The sequence below is a fragment of the Cupressus sempervirens genome, chromosome 5, assembly GCF_028749045.1.
Source record: "Cupressus sempervirens isolate cs-2001-9-10 chromosome 5, ASM2874904v1, whole genome shotgun sequence".
Classification (NCBI taxonomy): domain Eukaryota; kingdom Viridiplantae; phylum Streptophyta; class Pinopsida; order Cupressales; family Cupressaceae; genus Cupressus; species Cupressus sempervirens.
In genome coordinates this window covers 1,031,670,191-1,031,683,960 of record NC_143122.1, presented here as the reverse complement: position 1 = coordinate 1,031,683,960, position 13,770 = coordinate 1,031,670,191, and the positions used below count along the sequence as shown (strand labels likewise).

Here is a 13,770-nt window from a genome sequence, read left to right as displayed (position 1 = left end):
TGTTCTTATGATGATGAGATGGAAGGTGACATTGAGGTGCCCTTAAGGTACCAACATCTATAGAAGCATTGGGTACCCAAGGAACTTCCTCCAATAAACACTGATTTTTGTGTTAACGAGAGGATATATCGCATAGCACCATCATCACTAGATGGTTTGGGCCTATTTTCTATGGATGACATAAAGGTGTCTTACAACAAAGTTTCTGAATTGATGGAGTATGTTGGACCATGTTACGATTACAAAAGTTGGATGCATATTGTTCAATATAAAAAAAGTATGCGTAGGTATGCCCTCTCAGCAAATTATATACAACAACAAGACAATAATCAAAGTAAAAGTGTGGCTATATACATTGATGGAAGGCCAAAAGCAACAGGGAATATTGTGGGTTTTATAAATAGTACATGACCTGGGTCAACTATAAAGCAACCCAATTGCATATTTGAGGCGCGCAAGGGAAATCGTGTATTCATTTGTGTGATAAAATCAATACATGCAGGGGAAGAGCTTCTTATTGATTACAATTTGAATTGCATAGATACAAACGAGGCTACTATCATGGGGGTGGTACATACTATTAAACCAACTTCTAATCAATGACTCCAACATACCATTTAGTCAATAAATTTTTGGCTAACATTTTTATACTTGATCTTTGACATAGGGGCACAATATGGAGCAACCACTCGGAGGGGATGCTGGTGATGTTCTCGACTCATCTACACACGAGTAGGTAAAACTCATTGTAATTGTGCAAACTAGATAGAAGCAAAATGTTATTTTTTTAATGTTGTTTTCTTCATTTTTTTGGAGAAATTTTGATAATACTAATACTATTGTTGTCACAGAGGGCCAGTGGTCAGAGGGAGGGAAAGGAACCTACAGTCCCTATTTAGCAGCCCCCCCCTAAGGAGGACCCTTTTTATATTGATTTAGTAGACAACGATGACCCGATCAGTTCGACTAAAAAGTTGCTAAAGAAAATTGGCAGAGAAATTTTACGTTTGGCAACCATAAAGCCTACTACTCAAGAAATAAGAGAAAGGGGAGTTGAATTGATGTACACCTTTGAAACCTTAAAAGTAAGTATTAATGAAATTTTTAATTATAACAAGAGTTCAATAATGGTTTTTATGTTATGCTCTTTTATGGCATTAATTAAAACATGGATGCATTGTCTTTACAGAGTTTTTTGTGTGATTTCGAGCCCCGTTCCCATGATGAGGGTGCTGAAGGTGGTTCAGGTAGATCGCATGTTCCATTCCCCACTTCTATTTTCCACTGAATATATATAGGAATGATCATAATCATTGACAATACATGCTCAAACAATCCTTTTTTTTAATGCTCTAACAATCTTGTCCATGCAAGTCCACGCATTCTATATTTATGCATGCTCTAAAAATTTTATTCTTCAGCTTCACATCAATTGAATCCTATGATGACGCTGCCTCCATCTAGGACAACCACAAATCTCTTTCCGACTGCTGAGTCAGCAACACACATCTTACAAGCATCGACCGTTGCACCATCTGCTGGTACACAAATCCCTCTTTTTCTCTCTTATCACAGCAACAACAAAAAAAAAAATTACAACTTTTTAACATCAATTATCATTTGTTTTTAATACTTCATGACAAAGACTTATGAAACTTATGAAACTTTTTGCAATAGGAGTTGCAGCATCATTTCCTGGATGTTCCTATGTTCCTAGTACGGGAACAGTGAAGGATGTCATATTGATCGTCAGTGACGATGAAGACATTCCATTAAAAGTAGCCAAAGTTCCAAGTAATTTAAAGTTATTATTATTCTATAGTGATATAACAGTAATTTTGTTTTTTATCACTCTTCATCGACTAATGATCCCATGATTTTTTTGTAGGGAATGATCTTTTTTGGAGAAAAATTGGTGATGAGTGTTTGTGAATATTCGGGCCCACCATGCGCACCTGGTGGAACATCATATCCTAACTAAAACCCCAAACCACTATTTGATTTCATATCATTGCTATAATAGTTTTCCTTTTCATCCATTTCTTGAACTATATTAAAGGTAGCTTCACTTCATTTATGAGTCTAACATTTTTTTTACTTAAAAGGTGGAATAACCAATGCAAACCGTTGAAGGATGATCTTATAGAGAGCATGACCCAACTCTTTGGACCTCATGCATTCAAGAGAAACAAGCTCCTTGAAAAAGCTGGTTTATGTTTGAAGTATATCAGGGACAAGTACAGAAAAAATTTACGGGATAACCCCAGGTACGAGTGTCCACCCTATGTTCCTGAGGCTGAGTGGCAGGCTCTGATTTTGGATGGAAAGTATAAAGCTGACAAGAAAAATAATATTACACCAGTGGAGAGTACAGCAAGGTATGTGATACTATTGAGAATCTAATTATGTACTTATTAACATCTATATTTATACTATCTAACATATTTCAAACTTTTCATATATTTCCTGACACATCAAAGGCAACAAAGGCAAGACTAGAAAAGCATGGGACACACAAGCTCAACTCTAGTGGTTTTTCTAAACTTCAAGCAAGAGTTGTAAGTATTAGTAAATGAAAAATTGTATCAAATTTTTTATATAATGTGATGGGAAATGCTAGGACTCCCTTATTTAGCTCATCAATTATAAATAGGTCAATAGAATATAATAACAGTCGTGGATTTTCATATTCAATATAAACAATTCAACAATTGAAGTCAAACTCTGCAATCTAGATTAGTGAAGATTCCTTCATTTACTAATATGACATTATTTAAAATCTCACCCTTGATGTTTCCATCTCCATAGATTTCAAACTGATCTTGGGGAGGAGCAAGCTCAGAGGGATGGTTATGATAAAAGTAAGGCCACCCAGCAATAGAATTGCAGCAGATGCAAGTGTATGGAATGTTGGATGCCTCAATTGCCCTCCTAACAACTCTCTTTTCTTTTTAAAAGCTTAGCCCTAGTTCTACTAGATTGGCTCTTTCTATATCATGCCCAAATTTCAAAGGAAGAAACCTCTGCATCAAAGTTCAACAATTCTTAAGTCTATTACAGTTAACAAGCATTCATGGTAATAATGTTAGGGTCCTATGTTCTGACCTTAATAGTACCAATTTCTTTAATGGCATCTACAATCTTAAGCTGATCTGTAAGTTGACCACTGCCCACAATTGAAATAACAATATCAATGCCTTGCATGGCCTTTACCATTGAATTATGATCACTTAAATCTCCCTGTAGAACACCCATTATAATATACATGCACATTAATAAGACCCATTATAGAACATGTAGACATTAATAAAACCCATTACAACACAAATTTTTACAACTATAATATAGCTCATGATCCCAACCAAATTAGACTCATTGATAAGGAGATCACTAACCGAACACCCCTTCTTAACATAATTTCTAAATACCCAACTTCACAACAAGACAATCAAACATGATTATTTGTGAGATGACCACTATCTAACAATTTAGCAAACAGCTGCAATAGTAGTTACCATGAACAAACAAGCAAAGCTTAATCATATATTCTAAACCTATATGACCAATCAAAACAATCTACAGTCTGTAAAATCAATATTTTAAACAAGTACACACACTTTACAACTGTGCCATACATATCTACCAAAAAATCTTAGTTATGAACAGAGCTAGTAACATACATAGACAATGTTAACACTAGAATTTTTCAATTCATGGAGGCACTTTTCTTTGGCTGAATCATGGGCAGTGATGGGTCTAATGAGAGCATAGGTAGAATGGCCTGCATTTACAGCTGCAAGAGCAACAAAGCGACCAATATAACCAGTGGCTCCAATCACTAATATTTTACTTTTCTCTTCATTCACAAAATCCTCATATGAAGAAATCTCACAAATGGAGGCCATGGTTGAGACTGAATTTTCCTCCAATAGTAGAGAATAAAGGTAGTGATTGAAAGAATGAGGGAATGTAGCAGCACTTGCAGCCATTTTTATTTCCAAAGAGCTGAACTAACTCTTACCCAACTTAAGAATTTGGAGAAAATATGTTGGTACAAGAAAAGCATACAAACACGCAACATTTGTATAGTAGATTTCTCTATCAAAATTGCTCGATTTTTCTCCTATTATATTGTGATGGATATAGATGATTTTTTGTTGATTGTTAGGTAGACTTCACATTGCTAACAAAAGAAAAATAGAAGTTGAGTATTAAATGTTTTCAGCACTGCCCATTATATTAGACTTTAAAGCTTTAATTTTTTTAAGAATAGAAAGATTTGCGGTCGTGATGGAGTGAAATTGGATCCTCTAGGACTCCCAAAGACCAAAGACAGTTTAGAACAACTCCAACATGACCAAAATAAGGTGTAACAAGGGTTGGAAACCCTGCTAACTATTTACCATTTCCTTTTGATATTTTAACTACCCTCCATTGGTTGATGAAATAATGCAAGTAAAATTCACCATACCATGCAAAAATGCACCACTCAGAGTTCAAGAGATGCCTCACAAAAGAGGATAAGAGAATTGGCTTCCAACAAGGCTATAGAGTCGTGGCTGAATGGCTACGAGCTGAAATCAGTGTGGAAGGTTCTAATAATGATGCATCTGAGCCACAAGTAAATAAGTTAATTGAAATTTATTTCAAATTGAATAATTTACCAATTAGTCTATTTGATGTTAAGTTCCAATATAAAGTGAGTATATATGTTTTAAGCGAACAATGATAACAATGCATAGGATGTTGGAATGCAACCTGACAATCCTTCTACACAATCTATAGATGTCGAAGGTTTGCATGATGTGCATCCCAGTGGTGGAGGTATACATTTGCTATTAAATTTTTTATATGTAATTGCAATTAGTGTTTGGATTAACGTAACATTTTGTATAGCAGCTATAGAGGATCGAGGGGTCGATGTTTATGACCGTGTTGACGTTGAGTCCAAAAAAAATGATGTGGTCAGATCAGGTAAAGAGCGACACAGTTATGTTATTTAAAATAATTAAATACTTGTAACAATTATAATAAATTATTTTTAATTTAACTCTTTTATTTGTTATTGCAGAGGACCCCCCTTTGCAATAGCATAGGAATTTGAGATCATCAAGAATAGAGAATAGAACAACTGATGAGGGGAGGATTGATGATGACACTGATGCTCCTCTTAGAGCTTACATAGAAAAAGGAAATAGAAATAAAAAAAAGAAATGATTGTCATCTACATACCTTAATTGATAATGACTGAATTTTATGTCTTAATGAATTTAATTATGTGCTAATGAATGTTCATGAATTATGTGTTAATGCTGAATATTGATGAATGTTTCATGTTAAAGAATCTAATGTGTTAATGAATGTTATCATGTGATATTGATTGAATGTTACATTTTATTAATGGTTGAAAGAATGAATGAATTTTAGATGTTAATAGGGAATGTAGAGTGATGTTAGGGGGAGGGGGGTGGGGCCAAATGAGCTTCCACCTTCACGTGGTTGGCCCTGTTTAGTAGAGAATATTAAACTATTCTCGAAACAAAGTGAAGCTCAATAAGATACTAACAATAGGTAGAAACAAGAAGCAATAGCAAGCTCCTTCTAGAACATAACTCTTACCAATTATTGCTATCTTCCCCACACTAGGAATCTCCATCATATTCTCATATGCTTGCAACAAAATTAGAATAACAAACCAAAATAACTCATATTTTCATGCTTCTCCATGCTTGGAATATAATCACCTTGTTTAGCCTTCCCTTGGCTCTTCATATCCATTGTCTTCTCATCCTTAGTCTCTTTGCACCTTGAGACCTCTACTACTGTCTGCAACATGTCTTCACACCCTTGCCATTTTCCTTGGTATACCAACTCCTGGTTGGTGGCTGTTCTATCTGATTCAGTCATCATTGTCTTTGTGAATTTTCTTTTCCAACTTTCAATGGACACCATATAGGACCAATCAATATCATATCTGCTTCTCCAAGCCTTGTTTCTTTGCTATTTACATCAGCATTTGTACTTTTCATCTTTGTTCCAATCATCTCCTTTCCCTCAAGCCCTTCAAGACCTGATCTTTTTCTATCTTCATCAACATCCTTTCTCTTTACCTCTGCTACAACCTTTTGAACCTTTTTGGTGTTAGGTTCTCCTTGCTCTTCAACACTTGATTGCTGCTCATTTGTTATTTGTCCTTCAAATGGACAACTTGTCTTCATATCATCCTTTTCTAGGTTCTTTTCCTCAACCTCATTCTCATTAGTTATTTGCTTCAAAGCATCATCCTTTTTGATCAAAACATCTTCCATTGCTTCACCATGTTCCTCTTTTCTTAGGAACCTTTCCCTCTCAAAGATGCCAATGCTTGCTGACACCTTCCAAGTTGTCTTGTGCTCCTCCAATGGTGTTAATACCATCTTCTCTCCATTATTTGTGAAAGTGTAGGTGTTCTTTCTGCCATCATGTAGGGATCTCTTCTCAACCTGCCAAGCCCTTCCTAAAATTATATGACAGCCACTCAAAGGTACAATGTCACACAGTACAACATCATTATATGATCCAATGGTGAAGGGAACATAAGCTTGCTCCTTCACATCAACACAACATCCAACATCCAATCCTTGTGCTTTGTAAGGCCTAACATGTGCTATTCTTGGTAGATTCAATTTGTTAACCATCTCAAATGAAACAAGATTTGTAAATGAACCACTTGAAACAATAACCTTTTAAAATTTCACAGATCCAATCTCTAATCTCTAAACTTTTAAAATTTAATAAAATTCATATTCTGACTTGTTTATTATTTGACAGTTTGTTCTTGGAATCATGATTGTAACTTAGTTTCATCACAATGATCCTTATGAACTTACATGTACATTCACTAACAAGTAAATCTAGATGAAACTTTAAGTTTATTTATCACATTTCAACATTCTCACCAAAATCTGAACTACATTATCTCATGATTGTTGCAGAGTACCACAGCTCACATGTGAAATATGCATCTAGATTACTGAACCCTTCGAAAAATTAGTTTCATTGAATTAATAAATGTTATGCTATCATTGGGTGTGTAATTTGAGCATGAGAATAATGTCATATGCTCTAAAGAGCCAATTTCAGACAAGCATCTACCTTCAGGTGAGTAATTTGTAGTGATCTACTGATATCCTAGAGATCATTACTGGTCTAATATAGTTTTTTCACTCGGGCATGCTTAGTAGAAATGAGGATTTTCTATTGCTCATAAAACCTAGTAAGCATATGATAGTATTTTCTATGATATTTATATTGAGTAGAAATCGTGTCCTTACTATTTGTGAAGTGCTAAAATGTTTTTCAACAAACATGATTGGTTTCACCCTGAAAGCTTTAGTTTCCCCCAATAGGTTGGCTATCTGACACTTGAGGCATTTGTTCAATTCTTGGACGAGTTTCAAGAGGAGAAACTTGGGGATTTAGTCCTAGAAAAAAATGAACATGAGATTGGATGGCTTGAAGCTAGGAAGCCTTTCTATCCAACAATGTTTGATCCTGTACTTCAGATTTTTAGTCATGACCAACCACTTAGTTGTCTGGGAAGACCTAGGTATGTAATTGCATTGTATTAGATATGGTTTATGTTTTTGTCGAGATTCTATTACTAAAAAAATGTTGTGCAGTCTGTAAATTCTAATTGTATGGTGTTTTAACATAATTTTTGTTTTAATTTGATTTACTTAGATTGAAAAATGTCTACACAGTTACTGCTAGAAGCTCTTTCAATTTTCACCTGATGGAATGTAGAAATCTCATGTCTTCAAACATTTAATAGAATATGTATATGAATTTTTCTCACTTTCTTTTATTGCAAGTCAATTATTCAACTAATTTTTTGGGATCGACATTTGAACTTCCATTTTCAGAGGTTAGAAAGTTAGGCTTAGAAACTCAAGTTATGCTGAACCATGCCTGGACATCAATGTCTAGTTCAAATAATAGTAAATCTACACAAGAATCTCAATCTAAGAGAAGCTCTAAGGTATTCTTTTGGTCAATAAATAAGTTTTGTTCTTGAATTGTGTTCATCATTGAGGTTGTACTGAGATTTGAAATGATCTATTGTTTTAAGTTCTTTCTATCAAGCTTTTGAGTTTTCTCTCCAATTCACGCCTTTTTGGATTTTGGATTTTTTGGACTTTGGTTATGGTAGTTTTTATAACGTTGTGAGTAAAGGAAAAAATAATTGGTTCTAGTTTTTAGGATTGTAACAAGTCCAAGCAGGTCTACATTCCTCATTAATAGACTAATAGTTTATGTTAAATCTATTTATGCTAAAAGCAAAAGGCTTCTAGGCACATCAATGTTACCTACACTACATAGTATACTGATTGTTCCTACTTCAAAATATTTTATTATGATCTTTGAAGAAATTTAACAAGCTTAGATTATTTTTGTCAGTGAAGAAACACAACCCACTGAAATTCTTTCCACCAAAGCTTTAGACATTGATAGCTTGATCCAATTTATCTTTATTGCAAGATGGTAGTCCATCAGCACGATCATCAATTTTTTTTGGCCTAGCAGGAATAATATAGTTTATCAATATTTCTATATGTTTATATTCCTGATTTATTGTCAATTGTTGTTGATATCATTCATAGGACATATAGGGCATATTGTAGGGTTCTTTGGAGCCATACCTAAAACAATATTATGATAGCTTTATTTCTTTTTAGTCTTCTTGCTCCATTCATGTCAGTGATTCTTGCAAACAGGTTATTCATGAGTTGCTCACGGTACAGGGTTCTGAAATTTAAAAATTTTAATCATTTCATTAATTATATGGTTATATGTGGAATTTGTGTATCTTTTTTCTATATGACAGGCAACTGGCTTCATGGAAGAGCAAAATTGAGAAAAAACAATTAATACTTACATACGTGCATATACTTGGTTTTGTGTAATTTGTTGTTGGTTGTTGATACTAGTTTAAGAGCATAGGATGGTTTAATGTAACCTTGATCTTATATTTAATATGGCTCATTAGATCTACTTCCTATTTCCTTTTTATTTTCTCTATCCCTTGATTTTAACATTGTGTCAACAGAAATTAATGGATTAATCTGAGTTGTGGTTCTGATGTCATTTTCAATTTATCAATTCTCTTTTAGGTCATATGTATAAATTATTAATGTTATATTTGTGTAGGTATTGTTGTATGGTGGAAAAGTGACCTCATGGAAGAGTGAAAATGGAGAAGAGTTACTTTTCATGAGCAGTAAGGAGACTGTGACATCACTAATGAATTCATTATTTATTCCTTAGTTACTAATTAAGAAACTTGTAACTTTATAAAATTAAGTGGTTTGTCATTCATTCACAAACAATAAAGAAGCTTAATACAATCACGGTGTTATATGATAAAAAATTGCAATTACAATTAATATTTTACAAATTTCTTCTATGAGTAGAACTTCTTAGTGGCTGTGTGGATGCTCTTGAAGTTGATGATATTGATTCAACTTGAGAAAAATGACCTAATGTCATAGATCCTGATGATCTAATGTTGATTACTGATCTGCAATAAGTATCATTAGAATTTTTGTAGAGCAATTTGCAAGACCAAGTAATCACTGTTATAGATACATCATATTGTAAAAGTGATATGTACCATACTAGTCTGAAGTTATTCACTGTATCTGATATCTGCCTTATTGAAATGTGATATGATTGATTATGTTTGGTTTGTAAAGACGTTGGATATTTATTTGATCTCTGTCTGATATAATATTGCACCCTTTTGGATAACCAATCTGTGATTAGTATTTGTGATCAGCATGATATAATTTAAAGAGAAAACACTTACATTTTAGTATCAAGCTTGTTTTATGAATGAATGGAGAAAAACTATCGACATATCCATTTCAGCTTTGTGTTTTTTACTGTTAGTATTTGATTATTAGAACATAACTATACATCCTTGTGAATTGGAGTTTCAACAAAGATTTAATATTATTTGGATTTCTTTCTTATTGTAGCAAAGGTTATGGAGGCCCTAAACATTCCAAGAGGTGTTCGGCGTGTGCTTTTTTGAACACCTAATACTGATAGGTATTTTAAGTTTTAATAATATGGATCTGTATAATTCTAGTTTTAATACAATCTTATTGCAATTTGATAGATTTTCTTAACAAGTTTTCAAAGTGTTTTCTGTAAAGTCATTGTTCACTCCAGTTCGATCATCCTGACTTTTAGCTGTAGGTGCCTTGCCTTTGGTCAAGCATAAAGCTTTCCTTAGGCCCATGTAATATGGTGGGTAATTTGTTGGGTTTCTCCTTACCAATGAAAACTTTGATGTGACCCTTACTGTAAGCTTCTGCCATGCATAACATGAATAAAAAACTAGCAATACTACATTGATGTGCAATGGGTACACAATGGGTAAAAAGATGTTAGAAAATGATTGATTATGGTGTTCTTGTTCATGATGGCGGGAGCACACATTCTGGTCATTATTTCTGCTTTTTTGACTCACTTAAACCTTTCAAAATTATTTTTATGCTGGGAACTCTACGTTATAGTCTTAAAAAAGTATTTTATTCATTAACAATTGCTTTAATTTGGCTTGTAGGTGAAGTTCACACAATGTTCTTATTGCTCAAATAAATTTGATCCTTTCTTAGATTTGAGCCTAGAGATCATTCGAGCAAATTCCTTGTTGAAAGCATTACCCATTACACGGCAGTGGAGCAGTTAGATGGGGGTGTGAAAAGAGATCAATGTGAACGATGCAAAGTAAAAGTGAAGGCTCTAGAACAACTCAAAATTGATAAAGCACCACATGTTCTTGCAATTCATCTCAAGTGCTTCAGTGTAGTTAGATCTGGAGGAAAATTTGACAAAAAAGTAGACTTTGGTTGTATGTTGGATCTCAAACCATTTGTTAGCAGTTCACATGTAAGTAGCCCTTACAATATTATTTTCTAGTGGATCACATTTTCAGTGGAATCTAATAATATAGTTTTTGTAATATCTACTAGTTTTTTAATAAATATTGCACATTTGAATGATATTCTAGTTTCTCTATCTATTGATCAATCACAGGAGGGCAATTTTAATAACACTCTTTATGGTGTTCTTGTTCATGATGGCTGGAGCATAAATTTTGGTCATTATTTCTGCTTTATTCATTCATACACAGGCATCTTGCATGCTTTAGATGATAATCAGGTATACATTTGCTACAGTTGTGAAGACATGTTTAATTTTTTGGAGCAAGCTCATTATAATTTGTGTATAACAAGATACACAAAAGAACTACAATTTTATGTAGAACCTTTTCTTTATATGGTAACACTAATTATACTAAAGTTGCTTAGACTGATTGAAATTATTCTTATGACATTTTGTACTCTAGGTCTATTCAGTCAGTGAGAAAAGTGTACTTTCTTAGAAAGCTTACATGCTATTCTATATACGAGATAAGAAAACTAGCATTCAAACAGCAGGTGGGTCTGAATCTCAGTATAATGGCTCTAAACTAAAGAAGAGGGTGTCATTGAGCATTGGACATCCAAAGGAAAACCACTTACAAGATTCATATGCTCCCCAGGTGATAGAAAACATGCATTCTTTCCAAACGATAGCAATCTCTTTTAGTGTTGCAGGTGTAAACAAGATATCCCAACAGGTAGAAAATTTGTCAAATGTCAATTTCATTTCAGAAAGTCTAGGAAAGAACACAAGTTCTGGCCAGTCATGCAGTAAATCTAGATCATCAACAGATCATGGTGCACCATGCTTGCGGAAGGGCCACTGTGGTGGCAATGCGAGCAGCCTCTCCGCAAGCATGATGCACCATGATCTGCTAATGATCTGGATTTACTGCATGACTGGCCAGAACTTTTGTTCTTTTCTAGACTTTCTCAAATGAAATTGACATTTGACAAATTTTCTACCTGTTGGGATATCTTATTTACACCTGCAACACTAAAAGAGATTGTTGTTATTTAGAAAGAATGCATGTTTTCTATCACCTGGGGGGCATATGAATTCATATGCCCCATGATGCATCATGCTTGTGGCAGGGCCGCTATGGTGGTGATGGTAGTTGGCATCATCACCACAGTGGCCCCGCTATATTGCTACCCGCGGATGTCGCAATTGTGATGTCTGCACACCCATTGCGATGAAATGTGTGTTGCATGCATAGCGATGCCATTGTAATTCCTGACATTGCGTTGCAATTGTGACACATTTGGAAACATTGCGACGGCTGGCAGCGTCGACACCAACGTTACCGTTCCACTAGCACCATCGTGTCCCCGTCACAATTTTCCAAGGATGTTGCAATTGCGAAACCCAAGGAAGAACTAGAAAGGTTGTCACCATAGCAAACCCATGGGCAGATGCCGATGCCACCCCGTCGCAAAGCGTGGGGTGGACGTCAGAATTGTGATGGGAATCACATGCATTGCGACGGGAGTCGTGCCGGGTTAGCATGGTGAAATTGCAACGGATAGGTGTCAAAATTGTGACGGTTGAGGATGGACGTCATAATTTTTGACTAAAAAACAATGATGTCTATTACCGTCGCAGTGGCGACACATTGCCATCTCAATGGTGACACTTAGCCGTCGCAAATCGATGCCAAATGTATTAGTGAAAATATCACTAAAAATGGCTTGCTTATGTCTTATAAGCATAAAGTATGAGATTTTCTTGAAGGCTTCAATGTATTTAATATTTAGAGCATCCCTAGGAAGGAGAATAGATATGATGATAGACTTGCAGCTGTTGGTACATCTTATGATGTGCTAGGGAATCTTGAGGAAGAGAAGAAGCAAAAAATTAGAGTGGTAGTTAGACCTACAATTCTTGACAACAACATTATTTGTCAAGTGTTTAGATTAGATGCAAAAATTGTAAGTTTCTTGCAAAATGAGGAATAATTCTAAGAGAGAAACCAATCTATGTTGCATGACCGGTATGGAAATCAAATCATCACTCTTAGTTCGAACAAGTTGCCTAAGGGTCTCATTACCTTAGAGAGTGTCTTCAACCCTAACCAAGCAAGAGATAGAGGCATGAACCTAGCTGCTAACAAAGATGATTATACACCAATTATGACTGTTGATGGGAAAACCTTAAACATGGTAAGGGTATGTTCTAAGATTGAGCAAGAAACTTTCACTCATTATTTCAAGAATTTAATGATATATTTTCTTGGACATATGATGATTCAAAGGGTTTTGACCCAAGTTTTTTTTAGCATACCATAGACTTAGTGGAGAATGTCAAACTAGTAAGGCAAAAGTAGAGGCCAGTGAATCCCAAAATTGAACCCTTAATGAGAAAAGAGTTATCCAAGCTGATTGAGGCTAATATAATTTTCCCTATCAAGCACTCATCATGGGTAGAAAACCTTGTCCTTGTTAGGTAGAAGAATGGAGAAATTAGATTATGTTTGGATTTTAGGGATCTCAACCAAGCTTCCCTTAAAGATCAACATCCCCTCCGTTCTATGGAACAAATATTGTCCAAGGTTAGCAGTTCAGAGAGGTTCTCATTTCTTGATGGATTCTCTAGTTACAATCAAGTACTACTCAAAGAGTCTGATAGATACAAGACTGCATTCACCACCAAATGGGGTACTTATGCTTATAGTAAAGTGCTTTTTGGGCTAGCAAATGGAGGTGCCACACTTCAAAAGGAAATGGAGATGGCCTTCAAAAACATGATTGAAAGGATTTTAGTGGTTTACCTTGATGATATCATAGTGTATTCAAA

At 34.8% G+C, this 13,770-nt stretch overlaps 1 pseudogene; it reads right to left on the bottom strand.

The window, feature by feature from the left end:
- Positions 1 to 2,951: 2,951 nt before the first annotated feature.
- On the bottom strand, positions 2,952 to 3,989 carry LOC149559451 (eugenol synthase 1 pseudogene; annotated as a pseudogene).
- Between the last annotated feature and the right edge of the window lie 9,781 nt (positions 3,990 to 13,770).